This window comes from Papio anubis, chromosome 19 (genome assembly GCF_008728515.1).
Source record: "Papio anubis isolate 15944 chromosome 19, Panubis1.0, whole genome shotgun sequence".
In the NCBI taxonomy this organism is placed as follows: domain Eukaryota; kingdom Metazoa; phylum Chordata; class Mammalia; order Primates; family Cercopithecidae; genus Papio; species Papio anubis.
This window is the reverse complement of record NC_044994.1, coordinates 671,434-687,753: the sequence shown is the minus strand read 5'-3', so window position 1 is coordinate 687,753 and position 16,320 is coordinate 671,434. Positions and strand designations below refer to the sequence as shown.

Here is a 16,320-nt window from a genome sequence, read left to right as displayed (position 1 = left end):
ATCAAGGTGAGGAAATGTGTGCTCCCTCTGAGAGATGGTGGGAGCCTCCTGTTCCTAGGCTTTCTCTCTGGAAGGGACCAGTCCTCAGGACTCACATGTGTCACCTTCTGCTGGTGGTCCATTTCTGCCATGTTTGGTGGTTGGGTTTAATGCAGGAGGGAAGCTATTAGGAAGAAACATAGCAACAACTAAGCCTGTATGTCAGCCTCTGCCTGCTGGAATCCCAGGTCTTCTCTCAGTGGAAACTCGTGGGGCCACATCCAATCCTAACAGTAACTAAAGCAGCCTGAGTGAGACTGGCTTATGAAAAGATCAGTGAAACAGAATGGAATCCAGAAAGACTCAGATACACACAGAAATTTAGCAGATGGTAAATGGCAACATTTCAGTGAGAAAGAGATGGGTTAGCCCAAAATAGCTTCCAGGTGAATCACATGTTAGAAATAAAACTAAGAGTCCCAGAAGAAAATATGAGAGAACAATTTCAGTTATTCATTTCCAATCAGAAACAAAACTAAAGTTTTCTCTCACCAGCGCAGCATGTGAGTTCTCAGAATTAACCAGGTAGCTTCACGCAGGAATGTTAGCTTTGCACATGAAGTGTGTTCTAATTTGGTGTACACCGTGAGGAAACGGAGGCTGAGCAAGCGAAGCGGTTTAGTTACCTTCTGGGCCGGTCACCCGGGAGGTCCTCTGTGAGAAAGAGATCTGGACAGGTTTCCCTGGTCGTTTTTAGCCCAGGACTGCTGTCCAGCACCCGCCCTTGCTAGGATACCTTCAGTGGTGTGGCTGCTGGTTGCTGTATTGCAGACAAATGTTTGTCTTTCCCTCTTTCTGTTAGTTTAATAGCAATCTTAAGCCACTTAAGAGGTTTTAAATGTTTCCAGTTATTTAAATCTTTAGACCATGAAGAAAGCCATTGTTTTCTAGGGTGCTAAGGAGGGTGGTGGGCCAGTTCCCTTTCAGAGCCTAAGCCTGAGGCTACCCCTAAAACTGATTAAAGATCAGTTACTAAAATATGTGAATCATGCAAAGATGACCAAGAGAATAAAATAAAAAAGATGTAAACAGTATGTAAAGTGTGATACTTTTCTGTAAGGAAAATTACTCATATTGGATGCAGGTGCACCCAGACACGTCAGGGAACATCTGCAGGCGGAGAAAGCAGGGTGCCTTTGAGAAGGCGGATGGCAGGATGTTTGTTGTTCATGTAACGTCTTTCTGTCACGTTTGATTTTTGAATAATATGTATTATTTCTGTGGTCTGAAAAGGTGGGGGAGAGACCAAAAGTCAGAGAATATAACCAACCCAACACACCAGAAGCTAGTGAAGCCGTCTGAATGGCTGATCCCAGGGTAAGTTCCCATGTGCTAAGCGGGAATCAAAAGTGTGGGGTCTTCATGGCGCCCGGTGCATGCACAATTGAGTGGATCTGCTGCCAGCACGTGTTGTGCTGTGCCTGCACTTGGCCTGTCTGCACGTGCTGTGCCTGCACAGGGCTTGCATTGGTACCAGGCTGGGGCGGTCTGGGGAGGGCCTGGGGAAGGCCGACTAGGGCCTCCACTGTGGGACACAGTCCTCAGACCTGGCTGCTTTACTGTACGTGACACATCAAATGGGGGTGCAGGTGTTTTATGTTGGCCCACAATGGGGGAATCAGGTAGGTGTGCCCCGGCATCCTTGCTGCTCGGTGCAGCGCGCGGGGCTCGCGAGTTAAAAGCAAGCGCCCCCGCGGGTGGGGACGGGCCCTGGGCGGTTCTCGGCTACACCGTCCTGCCCGGCTTCCCTGCGAGGCGGGCGGCCGTGGGACTCGTTCCACAAAGGCTGCCTCTCACTGCGGCCGCCGGTCACCGCAGAGCTGTCAGGTACGTCAGTCACGCCGCTTTGTGGTCATGTCACGGGCGTAATCCCGAGATGAGGTGGCCACAAAGAGCCGTGAATGAGGTGGTAATTGCGTTCAAGGGAAAAAGAGTTAAAGAAAAAAAGACTTTCCTTTCTCACAAGATCCGTGAAAGAAGTGACAGCTCATATTTTAAAGCTGGAGCAAGAGAATTGTGGTGCGAGATCTTTGTGTTCTCTGGAAAACGCTGCGAGCGCACGATGAATATTCAGACGCCGGTTTGCGCTGCGAATCCCGGATCGCGGGGCCGGGCCGTCTGCAGGCCGCGGGGGGGGGGGTCGGCGCGGCCGCGGGAGGGAGCCACACCCCGGGCCTGGGCGCTGCGGGGACGCGCCCCTCGGGAGCCGCTGGGAGACGAGTCGGCGCCGGGCAAGCAGCCTGTGCCGGGGAACCCGAGGCAGCCGTGCTCGGCCGGGGCTCGCTCCGCACTCGGTGCCAGAAAACGCCCAGGGGAGCGGGGCGGCCCCAGGGCCTCCTTCCGGAGCGCGGAGTCCAGTCCCCCGTGTGGGGCGCCCGCACCTTCCCCTCAGCGGCCGGAGCCCCAGGGAGGCCCGGGCAGAAGCGAACCGTCGCCGCCCGGCGGGGCCCGGGGCTGAGGCTGCGGAGCCGGGGGTCCCCGTGGGCGCGTGTTTCAGGGGTCCGGGGGCGCGTCCGCGGGGTTCCGGGGCAGCAGCAGGAGGCGCCGGCCCGGGAGGATCCGGATCCGGACAACCGCGGTCGCGGTGGGAGGCGGCGCTAGGCCACGCGGGGCGGACGGAGGCGGGAATGGCGACCCCTGTGCGGGGCACCTCGGGAGGAAACGCCCGGCCTGGCGCGGGTTGTGCGGGCGGCCGGGTGCTCCGGGCTCAGCCTAGTCCTGCATTTCAGGGGCTGGAGGCGGAGGGGAGCCGTGGAGCCCGCTCCCCACGGACAGACGCTCAGGTGGGGAGGCCGGGCCCAGCCGCAGCCGCGCTGCCCCGCTCCTTGGCTCCAGCGCCAGGGCTGCCCCGCCGCGCCCCCGGCTTTCTGCCTCTCACCCTCGCCCTCTGCCCTCTGCCCTCTGCCCTCTGCCCTCTGCCCTCTCTCTCCTAAAGCCAGTCCTTCCTGTTTCTCCCGGGGGCTTCCCCGGGGGCTTCGTCTGTGTCCCACCCCCGCTCTGGGGTAAAGAAAGGGCCCCGCGGCCGGGCGGCCTGGGTTTAAGGGTCTGTCCACCAGACTTATGGTACTTTACCTCTCTGTGCCTCAGTTTCCTCATCTGAAAAGCAGAGCTCGTACTAGCCCTGACCTTGCAGGTGCTGAACATCAAATGAGCTCATACAAGGGAAGGGGTCGTGTTACCGGTAGAGGGTCGCGACTGCGCGTTGTCCAGGTTGTTGGCGTTTTGAACAAAGAAATGGACAGAACGTGCGGCAAAGCAAGCAAAGAAGGAAGCCACGAAAGCAGGGATTTACTGAAAACGAAAGTACACTCCACAGTGTGGGGGCGGCCTGAGCAGGCTCAAGGGCTGCCCCGGAATCTTCTCTGTCCAGACACCCGCTGGAGGTTTGCATTGGCCACTCATGTGCTCCCCTCCTGTAAATAAAGTGGCGGCCCGAATCGGCCTGATTGGTTGCAGAAAGCAGCTAACCCGAGGCTGAAGTTACAAAGGTCGCTCCTGCGCAAACATCTGATTGGTTGCAAAAAGCTGCCGTTAAGAGGCTAAAGTGAAAGTTACAGAGTTGGACGAATATGCAAACGAAGACTGGCGGCAGTGAGTCTGACTGGTTGTGGGCAGCCAAATTCTTTTCCGCCGCACAGGGAAGGTGGGGGGTTTGCAAAGGGAGTAACCTCTGGTTCTTTTGTTACTTAGGCGTGGAAAGTTAGAGTTTTCCTTTCAATTTAGTTCTAGAAAGTCTGGCGTGAAACGGCCTAAGGTTCCCTGCCTCCATACCCTGTTCTCCTGCCTCACTCAGACCCGTGAGTCCTAGAAAGGATGGCCATCGCTGGCCGCCACATCGTCGGGGTCTCGTGCATCCCTGCTCTTGCACCTCAGGAGGCGAGGCTGGGCTGCCCTGGGTTCGGATCTGCCCTTTGGAAGTGCTGTGTTCTGTTTTGGTTTTGCTCATTTGGTTGTTTGGTGGGAGTTGGCGGGGCAGGGGCAGAAAGTGGCGCCCCTGGAGAGCCGCGGGCCCAAGCCCTGGGGTGCAGCCCGCTGTGAATCCATGCACTGAGACGCCGCCACCTGCCCCGGTGTGGGTGCCTGTGCGTCCTGCTTTGTGGTCATCCTGGCTGCTCCAGCACACAGGTGTCTAATCTTCAAGCAGAAAGAAGACGTGGTCACCCCCCAACCCCTAGACTCTGTATGTGTGTGAAGTTTTCAGTGTCGTCTCAGGCGTTGTCTCAGGGGCAAGGAGAGGCGCTCAGCACGCAGGACCTGCGGCACCAGGCAGGAAGTCACCAAAGAGGGAGTCCAGGTCAAAAGGGACTTGGAGACACAACAGAAGCAACCACAGAGACCTTGTCTGAATCCTGACTGGAACAAGCCACCCGACAAAAGACATTTTGAGACAAGAGAAATTGAAACACTGACAAGGGGTTAGATATTAAGGGAGTACTGTTAATTTTGTTGGGCGTGATAGTGATAATGTTTTTAAAATTTCTTGGCTGGGCGTGGTGGTGAGCCAGCGCTCCCAGCACTTTGGGAGTCTGAGGCGGGAGAATCGCGAGCCCGGGAGTTCGAGACCAGCCTGGGCAACATAGCACGACCTCAACTCTACAGAAAATTTTAAAACCTAGCCAGGCATGGTGGGAGGCCAAGGTGGGCTGATGACTTGAGGTCAGGAGTTCGAGACCAGCCTGGCCAACATTACAAAAATTAGCCAGGCGTGATAGCGCACACCTGTAATACCAGCTACTGCGGGGCTGAGCCAGGACAATTGGTTAAAGCTGGGGGCAAAGGTTGCAGTGAGCCGAGATCGTGCCACTGCACACCAGCCTGGGTGACAGAGCGAGACTCCATCTCAATAAATGAATAAATAAATAAATAAATAAAATGTCTGCAATAAAAAATGTTTTAAGTTGAAGAGTAAGATCACAAAAATAATACTCAGATCTAACAAGTTTTTCTTCTGTGACTCATGAAGGACTCCAGAGGCCAGGATGGGGGCGAGAGCCACTACGTCCATGTGGCACATGGGTTACCCGGTGCTCCAGGCCTGCCCAGCCTCGGGGCCTGGCACCTGCTGCTCCTTTGGCCTGGAATGTTCTCACCCAAGACCCCTGCATCTGACTCTCACCTCCTTCCTTGTGTGTTCCTCACGTGTCTTTTTCATGAGGTCTTCCTTCACTTCTCTGAATAGAACTCCCTCTTCTCCTCCTCCCAATCCCTCTGCCCTCCAGTTTGACACCAAAGTACCTTTCACCCACTGAGGTCCTGTGTCACAGAATGAAACTGTGGGGGCAGGGTTTTGTTCTGCTCACTAACGGATATCCTCGGATAGTATGTATGTATGTATTTATTTATTTCTGTTTCTTTTTTCTTTTCTTTTTTTCCTACTAAACAACCAAACAGGCAAAACCTAGCACAGTGTTTAATGGTGGGAGATCCCTGATGGATCTCCGCCGGGTCTCTGCCAGGACATGAAGAAGCGGCTCAGGTTCCAGGCTTCTGTCAGATGTGCCAGCTGTCTAGGCTCCCAGGGCCTTCTATTCTTAGCAGATGGCCGCCATGCCCCTGACGTTTCCCTGACACACAGGCTGCCTCCAGGGCCATCGCCGAGTCGGTGCAGACTTGCAGACCCATGGAAACCCAGCGGGCCCCTTAGAGGTTTGGGAAGGAGAGGTCACCATTGCTGGCTGTACTGTGACTGTCCTGACTTGGCCCTCACTGGGCATTAATGCTTCAATTTCACAATGCGCTTGGGCAGATGTCCCCTGGTCCTAAGAGAGGCCCCGCTCATCCCAGGCGCACTTACTTAGTATTACAGAGTGCCCATCTTTATCTTAAGTGAAAAAGAAAGAAAGAAAAGAAAGAAATAACAACGCTGTAGACCAATTGAGCCTAGCAGACATGTACAAAACACTCCACCCAACAACAGCAGAATATTCATTCTTCTCAAATGTACACAGATGTACATAGATCACAGGTTATGCCGCAAAAGAAATTCTTAACAAATTTAAGAAGATCGGGCCGGGCGTGGTGGCTCCTGCCTGTAATCCCAGCACTTTGGGAGGCTGAGGTGGGTGGATCACAAGGTCAAGAGATCAAGACCATCCTGGCTAACGCAGTGAAATCCCGTCTCTACTAAAAATACAAAAAAATTAGCCGGGCGAGGTGGCGGCGCCTGTAGTCCCAGCTACTTGGGAGGCTGAGGCAGGAGAATGGCGTGAACCTGGGAGGCGGAGCTTGCGGTGAGCGGAGATCCAGCCACTGCACTCCAGCCTGGGCGACAGAGCGAGACTGATCGAAGTCATACAAAGCATCTTGCTAAACCACAATGGAATGAAACTAGAAACCAATAGTAGTAGGACAAGGAGAAAATTCCCAAATATGTGGAAATTAAACAACACACTGTGAACAACCAATGGGTCAAAGAAGAAACACAAAGGAAATTACAAAATATCTTGAGAAAAAATGACAATAAAAACACAACATAACAAAAGTTATGGGAGTAGCAAAAGTACTACTAAAGAAACAGTTTATAGCACAGAACACGTACGTTAAGAAATAACAAAGATCTCAAATCAACAACCTAACTTTACACTTGAAGAAATTAGAAAAACAAAAACAAACTAAAAACAAACTTAGCAGGGGGAAGAATACCATAGGCAGAAAGTGAAGAACAGCCAGCAAGTGCAGAGATCGCACGGTGAGAGAGGAAGCAAGAGGGCACAGGGGATGGTGCCAGGCTCTAGTTAACAACCAGCTTCCACAGGAACTAACAGAGCAAGAACTCATGGCAAAAACAACACCAAGCCATTCATGAAGGATCTGCCCCCATCACCCGAACGCTTTTCACTAGACCCCGCCTCTCAACACTGACACATTGAGGATTAACTTTCGACATGATATCTGACGGTAACGAACAAACCATATCCAAACCACAGCAGTGCCGCTGCTATGGAAAACAGTGTGGAGATCCCTCAAACAATTAAAAATGGAATTAACATACAATCCTTGAACCTTGAGGATAGTACACTAAGTGAAATAAGCCGGTCACAAAAAGAAAAATGCTAAATGTTAGTTTCATTTATTTTGTTTTTATTTTTGTGGATTGCTTTTACATTTTTTATTTAATATTGATTTCTAATTATTATGTAAAATGTTTACATGGTTCTAAAATCAAATCTAAAACAAAGGAATCGAAATCAACAACAAAGGAAGGTACGTTCCGATTAATCTAACTTCCATCTGTTGTTTCCAATACCCAGTTCCCTCCCTTATTCTATAAATAACAATTTTTATATGTGTATATATATAATGGTTATTACTAGTTTAGAAAGAGAATATTCCACAATAATTAAGAGCATAGGCTTTATAGTTATGAATTCCTTCATTTAGCAAGTATGTAGTTCACACCTATTATGTGCCAGACTTGTGTTAGACCCTGGAAATATAGTAGTGGTCTATGTCATCATAGAACTTCTTTTTTAAAAATTGTGGACAAAAACATATAAATTTTACCATTTTAACCATTTCTAGTTCAGTTTAGTCGTGTTCACTGTAAGTACCTTGTGTGCATCAGAGTTCTAGAAATTTTCACCTGGTAAAACTGAAACTCTAGACCCATTGAAGAAAAACTCCTTTCTCCCTTTTCCCAGATGATTAAGATCCCACCAATAAAATCTTTCCCCATGTGTCATGCGGTGTATCTGTCTGTAACCTTTACCATACCAACTGATACGGCTGACTGATGAAATTGAGTTTCAGGTTGTAACCAGTGCATCCTCTTCATTATCAACATTAATATCAAATACATTTACCAGGCCATCAGGTGAACCTGAGACTACCATGTTGGGATTGCTGGGATGGAAATGTACTTGAGTGACATCATCGCTATGTGTCTCTGAATATGCACCAATCGCGTCTTGAGTTGTACGTAAATCCTGAGAATTCATCCTTGCATCCCAAAACACCAGCCATGCATCATCATCAACTTTTCTGTACCAGCACAAAGATCATTACAGTTAATATCAAAATGGATAAAAGTATCGGAAGGGTAATCCTTGAAGAGCTGGACAGGTTTTTCACTGGCTACTCGAGCTTCCCAACATTTTACAGTGCCATCAGTATATCCTGAATATACACTGTCACAGGAATTCTCAAAAATTTCACTCGATTAAGAAGTCCAGGATATCCACTAAATTCTCAGAGTACATTTAATCTTTCTCTATCATATATTCTGATCGATCCATTAGAATATAAAACAGCAACCAAGTTTTATTTTCCTGCTTGCACAGTCTTTGATATGTCTATGCCAAGAAGTTAAGTGGGTTTTTTGGTTCCTGAGGAACGTTTAACAATGTGCAGATTAGCAAACTGTTCCTCAGTCTTTTCCATGTCAACAGTAGCATCCAAGGATAGTAAAACTCCAGAAATCCCACTTTTAGGTATTTACTCAAGAGAAATAACAGCTTATGTCCATACAAACACTTGTACACGTGTTCATCACAACTTTATTTATAACAGCCAAATACCTCAGCAGTTGGCCCCCAGTGAGTACTGGAGAAAATGCAGGCTCCCAGATTTCTTTCTTGATTTCTTTTTCAGATTGTTTACTCTTGGCATATGTAACTCCTACTGATTTTTGTATGTTGATTTTGTATCCTGCAACTTTACTGGATTTGTTTATCAGTTCTAACAGTTTTTTGGTGGAGTCTTTAGATTTTTCTAAGTGTAAGATCACGTCATCTGTGAAAAATGCTAATTTGTCTTAATTCTTTCCAATTTGGATGTCATTTATTTCTTTCCCTTGCCTAATTGCTCTGGTTAGGACTTACAGTATTATGTTGAATAAAAATGGTGAAAGTAGCCAGGTGCAGAGGCTCACACCTGTAATCTCAGCACTCTGGGAGGCCAAGGTGGACAGATTGCTTGAGGCCAGGAATTCAAGACTAGTCTGGGTAACATGGAGAAACCCCGTCTCTACTAAAAATATAAAAATTAGGCAGACACAGTGGTGCATGCCCGTAATCCCAGCTACTTGTGAGGCTGAGGCATGAGAATCACTTGAACCCAGGAGGCGGAGGTTGCAGTGAGCTGAGATCACACCACTGCACTCCAGCCTGGGTGACAGAGCGAGACTCTGTTTCAAAAAAAGAAAGAGTTGAAAGTAGGTGTTTGACTTGTTCCATATGTTAGAGGAAGGGCCTTCAATTTTTCCCTATTCAGTACCATATAAGCTGTGGAACTGTTATATATAGCCTATATTATTTTGAGGTATGTTCCCTTTATACTCAGTTTGATGATGGGTTTTATCACAAAGGGATGCTGAGTTTTATTGAATGCTTTTTCTGGATGTGTTGAGATGATCATATAGTTTTTGTTCTTGGTTCTATTAATGTGATGTATCACATTTATTGATTTGTATATGTTAAACCATCCTTGCATCTCTGGGATAGATCCCATTTGACCATGGTGAATAATCACTTTAATGTGTTGTTAAATTCAATTTAGCTAGTATTTTGTTGAAGATTTTTGCCTCTATGTTCAATCAGTGATACTGACTTACCATTTTCTTTTTTTGTTGTGTCCTTGTCTGGTTTTGGTATCAGGGAAATGATGGCTGCAGAGAACAAGTTAGGAAGTATTCCCTCTAGTTCAATTTTTTTTTTAGGGGTTTGAATAGAATTGGTTCTAGTTCTTTGTAAAACGTTTGGTAGAATTCAACAGTGAAGCCATTATATCTAGGCTTTTTTTTTTTTTTTTTTTGAGACAGAGTCTCACTCTGTCGCCCAGGCTGGAGTGCAGTGGCATGATCTCAGCTCACTGCAAGCTCTACCTCCTGGGTTCACACCATTCTCCTGCCTCAGCCTCCCGAGTAACTGGGACTACAGGTGCCCGACACCACACCTGGCTAATTTTTTTTTTCCTGTATTTTTTTTAGTAGAGATGGAGTTTCATCGTGTTAGCCAGGATGGTCTCGATCTCCTGACCTTGTGATCTGCCCACCTCAGCCTTCCAAAGTGCTGGGATTATAGGCGTGAGCCACTGCGCCTGGCCGCTTTCTTTCTTTTTTTCCACAGAAAACTTTTTATTATGGCTTTTATCTTCTTACTCATTTTGGTTTGTTGAAGTTTTCTATTTCTTCATAGTTCAATCTTGATGGGGTGAATGTGTCCAGGAATGTATCCATTTCTTCTATGCTTTCTGATTTGTTGGCATATAGTTATTCACAATAGTCTCCAATGACTCTCTGTATTTCTGTGGCCTAGTTGTTATGTCTCCTTTTTTGTTTCTAATTTTATCTATTTGGGTCTTCTTTCATTTTTCTCTTAGTCTAGCTAAAGACTTTCATCTTTTCTTTTTTAAAAAACACAACTTTTCATTTTGTTGATTTCTGTATTTTTTTTAAGTCTCAATTTTGTTTATTTTTGCTCTGATCTTTATTATTTCTTTCTTTCTACTAATTTTGGGTTTGGTTTGTTCTTGCTTTTCTAATTCCTTGAGGTGTATTTTAGGTTGTTTATTCGAAGTCTTTCTAAATTTTTGATAAAGCCATTTATTGCTATAAACTTCCCTGTTAGTACTGCTTCTGCCACATCCCATAGATTTTGGTATGTTGTATTTTCATTTTCATTTATTTCAAGAAATTTTTTAATTTCCTTTTAAATTCCTTCATTAACCTATTGATCATTCAGGAGCACATTGTTTAATTTCCATGTGCTTGTGAAGTTTCTGAGGTTCCTCTTATTGATTTCTTTTTTTTTTTTTTTTTTTGAGACGGAGTCTCGCTCTGTCACCCAGGCTGGAGTGCAGTGGCGCGATCTCGGCTCACTGCAAGCTCCGCCTCCCGGGTTCACGCCATTCTCCCGCCTCAGCCTCCCGAGTAGCTGGGACTACAGGCGCCGCCACCGCGCCCGGCTAATTTTTTGTATTTTTAGTAGAGACGGGGTTTCACTGTGGTCTTGATCTCCTGACCTTGTGATCCGCCCGCCTCGGCCTCCCAACGTGCTGGGATCACAGGCGTGAGCCACCGCGCCCGGCCTCTCTTATTGATTTCTACTGTTATTCCATCATGGTCAGAAACACATACTTGATATGATTTCTGCATTTTTGAATTTGTTGAGACTTGTTTTGTGGCCTAAGATGCGATTTATTTTGGAGATTATTCCCATGTGCTGATGAAAAGAATGTGTATTCTGTAATAATTGGGTGAAATGTTCTGTAAATGTCAGTTAGGCCTAGTAAGTCTTGGGTATAGTTTAAATATTTTTTTTTTGGCTTTCTGTCTGGATGATCTGTCCATTAATGAGTAGGGTGTTAAAGTCCCCTACTATTACATTTCAGCCTATCTCTCCGTTTAGATCTGTTAATGTTTGCTTTTATATACTCGGGTGCTCTGGTATTGGTTGCATACATATTTATAATTGTTATATTCTGTTGTTGAATTTACTCTTATCATTAAACAGTGACCTTCTTTGTATCTTTTTAGTCTTTGACTTGTAGTCTGAGATAAATATAGCTACATCTGCTCTTTTTTAGTTTCCAGTCCCATGGAATATGTTTTCCTACCCCCTCAATCTATGTGTGTCTTTATAGGTGAAGGTGGTTTCTTGTAGGCAGCATATATTTGGGTCTTGTTTCTTTATTGATTCAGCCATTTTATGCCTTTTATCTAAGAGGACTGAGTCCTTTTATGTTCAGTGTTATTAATCATAAGTGAGGACTTACTACTGTCATTCTGTTGCTTGTTTTCTGATTGTCTTGTACATCCTTTCTCCTTTTCTTCCTTTCTTGCTACCTTCTTTTGTTGTTAACTTATTTTGTCTTGTAGCATGTTTTAATTTGTTTCTTCTTATTTTTAGGAAATCTATATAGGTTTTGGATTATGGCTACCATGAAGCTTATAAAAAGCATCTTATAAGTTATTTTAAAGAGATAACAACTTATCTTAGATTACAAAGAAAAAAAATAATTCTGCAGTTGAACTCCATCCCCCCATATTTTAACTTTTAGTTGTTTCAATTTATATATTTTTACATTATCTATTTCTTAACAGGCTGCTATAACTATTATTGTTTTTGATATATTTGTCTTTTGGACTTCATGCTAGAGCTATGAGTGGACTGCACAACACAATTGCAATATTAGGGTATACTGGGTTTGTCTGAGCTGAATACTTAATTTTACCTGTAGGTTTTATACCTTCAAATGTTTTTCATTTTTTATTTTTTTCTTTTGGCATTTTAGTGTTTTTTTTTTCAGATTAAAGAACTATCGTTAGCATTTCTTGTAAGATGGGTGTGGTGGTGGTGAACTCTCAGTTTTGTTTGAAAAAGACTATCTCTTCTTCATATTTGAAGGATAACTTTGCTGGGTACAGTATTGTTGAATGGCAGGGTTTTTTTTATTTCATCACTTTGACGATGTGGCCTCACTCTTTCTTGGCTTGTGTGGTTGCCATTGAGAAGTCTGTTGCTGGAGAAATCGTAGCTCCTTTATGTGTGATTTACTTCTGTTCTCTTGCTGGTTTTAGGACCTTTTCTTTGTTCTTGACCTTTCAGAGTTTGTCTTATTTGAGTCAAATCTGGTGATCTCTCACCTTCTTGTACCTGGTTATTTATCTTTCTCAAGGTTTGGAAAGTTTTCTATTTTTCTTTTTGAATATGCTTTCTACTCCCCTTACTCTTGTTCAACTCCCTCTTGAACACCAATAATTCTTAAGTTTGTTTTTTTAAAGTAATTTTCTATATTTTATAGGTAATCTTTGTTCATTTTCACTCTTTTTTTGTCTTTTCTCCTCATACTGTGTATTTTCAAATAGGCTGTCTTCGACCTCATTGATTCTTTCCTGTGCTTCATCTATTCTGCTGTTGAGAGCCTCTAATAACTTTTCAGTTCAGTACATGTATTTCTCAGTTCTAAGGGTTGTGTGTGATCTTTTTAATTATTTCAATCTCTTTGTTAAATTTCTCAATTGCTTTTCTGTGTTATCATGAAGATCCTTGAGTTTCCTTAAAACTGCAGTTTTGGGCTGACCATGATGGCTCACACCTATAATCCCAGTGCTTTGAGAAGCTGAGATAGGAGACCTACTTGAGGCCAGGAGTTTGAGACCAGGCTGGAAAAAAATAGTGAGACTACATTTTTACATAAAGATAATTAAAAAAGAAATTAGCGGCCGGGTACAGTGGCTCAAACCTGTAATCCCAGCACTTTGGGAGGCCGAGACGGGCGGATCACGAGGTCAGGAGATCGAGACCATCCTGCCTGACACGGTGAAACCCCGTCTCTACTAAAAAATACAAAAACTTAGCTGGGCGAGGTGGCGGGCACCTGTAGTCCCAGCTACTCGGGAGGCTGAGGCAGGAGAATGGCGTAAACCCAGGAGGTGGAGCTTGCAATGAGCTGAGATCCGGCCACTGCACTCCAGCCTGGGCGACAGAGCGAGACTCCGTCTCAAAAAAAAAAAAAAAAGAAAAAAAAGAAATTAGCCAGGTATGGTGGCATACACCTGTAGTCCTAGCTACTTGAGAGGATTGCTTGAATCCAAGAGTTTGAGGTTGCAGTGAGCTAAGATCATGACACTGCATCCCAGCCTGGGCTCTGTCTCTAAAAACAAACAAAAAACCCCACAGTTTTGGATTCTCGGTCAGAGAGCTCACATATTGCCATCTTATTGGGGTCAGTCACTGGTTCCTTGCTTTTTCTATTTGGGGAGGTCATGGTTCCCTGTTCACAGTTGTTTCTTGTGGATGTAGTCTACATATTTGCATTGAGGGGTTATTTAAGTAAGTCGTCTGTCTGGCTTGTATTGGGTTTGTGTCTGCAGAGCTTCTTTACCACGAGGTTGCCTGGTTCCTTTACAGTTGTGGGTGGTGCCTTAAATCCAGGTCCACCCAGCTGTAATGAACGACATGAATGCTGCCCTTCTTGAATGGGGGAGGCCCCAAAGAGGATGTTCCACCGGTATGGGAAGGCTGGCAAGGGGTTTGTGCCCAGGAGACCTGTGAAGTGAATCTTTTACATGTGGTGCTGCTGAACAGCCTCTCTGATTTGGTGTCTTCTTTAGCCAGGTTACAGAGCAGAGTTTCCAGGGCTGGGGATGGTGGTCCTGCCTGCCTATTTTGTCTCTGCCTGTCCTCAAGGATATTTCTCCCTTCAGGCACTCATAATGCTTTCCATGGGCTAAGGCAGGGTCAGATGTGCCGGAGAATCCAACACGGTGGGGGAGCTGGTTGTCCACCTCGATCTCACTTTTTCCAGTGTAGAAACTATGAGTTGAGAGGAAATTTTTCCGTGTGCTTGGCGATAGGCAGAATTGGGGGAGGGGCATCACAAATGTGAAAGTCCAGTTCTCTCTGTCTGCTCAGAGTTTCTTTTTTTTTAATTTTAATTTTTATTTTTGAGATGGAGTCTCACTCTGTCACCCAGGCTGGAGCGCAGTGGAGCGATCTTGGCTCACTGCAAGCTCCACCTCCCGGGTTCACGCCATTCTCCTGCCTCAGCCTCCCAAGCAGCTGGGACTACAGGCGCCTGCCACCTTGCCCGGCTAATTTTTTGTATTTGTTAGTAGAAACGGGGTTTCACCGTGTTGGCCAGGATGGTCTCGATCTCCTGACCTCGTGATCTGCCCGTCTCGGCCTCCCAAAGTGCTGGGATTACAGGCATGAGCCACCGCGCCCGGCTACTCAGAGTTTCTTTATCTGTGGCTGTGGGAACTGTCTCATCTTCATTTTTGAGTTCTGAGATATTGCTTGGGAGAATCTCAGTGCCATATAGATATATTTTTCAGTTTCCTGGGGCAGGTGATTGAGGGGAGTGAAGCCAGCTTGCTTCTACACTGCCATTTTGAAACAGGAAGTTCTTGCCTTCAAGTCTGAAGACAATTTTACTGGTTGTAGTATTCCTGGTTGGTAGTTTTTTTTTTTTCTTTTAGCCCTCTAAATAGATCATTCTACTACCTTCTGGCCTGTAATGTTTCTGCTTAGAAATTACTGATAGTCTCAAGGAAGCTCCCTTGTATATGACAAGTCGCTTTTTCTTGATACCTTCAAAATTTTCTTTGTTTTTGACTTCTATATATTATAACCAAACTGTGGACCTGTTTGTGTTCATCCAAGTTGGAGTCCTGTGAACTTCTTGAATTTGAATATCTGTTTCCTTCCTCAGATTTGGAAAGGTTTCAGCCATTGTTTTTCCAAATAAGCTCTCTGCCCCTTTCCCTCTCTTATCTCTCTCTGGGACTTTCATATGACATGTATTGGTTGGCTTGATGGTGTTGTATAATTCCCTTAGGCTTTCTTTACTTTTCATCATTCTTTTTCCTTTCATTTCTCTACTTTAATAATTTCAAAAAACGTGTCTTCAAGTTTGCTTATTCTTTTGTTCTTTGTTTGCTTGATCAAGTCTGCTGTTGAATCTCTGTAGTAAACTTTCCTTTTTCTTTTTTTTTTTTTTTGTGTGTGTGTGTCTGGCTCTATCCCTCAGGATGGACTGTAATGGCATGATGTCAGCTCACTGCAACCTCCACCTCCTGGGCTCAAACAATCCTCAGCTTCCCAAGTACCTGGGACTACAGGCACATGTCACCATGCCTGGCTAATTTTTATATGTTTTTGATAGAGATGGGGCTTCACCATGTTGTCCATGTTGTCAAGGCTGGTCTTGAACTCCTGGCCTCAAGTTATCTGCCTGCTTTGGTCTCCCAAAATGCTGGGATTATATGTTTGAGCCACTGCACCTGGCCCCTGTAGTGAATTTTTCAATTCACTTATTGGATTCATCAGCTCTAGAATTTATGCTTAGTTCTCTCTCTCTTTTTTTTTTTTTTTTGCAGTTTTTATCTCTTTGTTGATAACCTCATTTTGTTCATGCATTGTTTTCCTGATTTAATTTAGTTGTTAATCTGTGTTCTCTTGTAGTATATTGAATTTCTTTAAGAGAAATATTTGAAATTATTTTTGAGGTAATTCATCGACCTCTATTCATTTAGAGTCAGTTTCTGGAGATTTATTTTTTTCCTTTGATTCAGCCATGTTTTCTTGCTTCTCCGTGGGTCTTGTTATTTCATGCTGTGGTTTGTGCATTTGGAACACCAGCCACCTACTGCAGTCTTTTAGGTCTGGCTTCATAAAGGGAAAACTTTCCCCAGTCATCTGGGTGGGAGATTCCAGAGGCCTGTCCAGCCTTCGGGGTGCGTCCTCTCTGGGTGGGAGATTCCAGAGGCCTGTCCAGCCTTTGGGGTGTGTCCTCTCTGGGTGGGAGATTCCAGAGGCCTGTCCAGCCTTTGGGGTGCGT

The 16,320-nt window shown here is 45.3% G+C and overlaps 1 pseudogene; it reads right to left on the bottom strand.

Moving 5' to 3' along the window:
- Positions 1 to 2,532: 2,532 nt before the first annotated feature.
- LOC101008838 lies at positions 2,533 to 8,524 on the bottom strand (annotated as a pseudogene).
- Between the last annotated feature and the right edge of the window lie 7,796 nt (positions 8,525 to 16,320).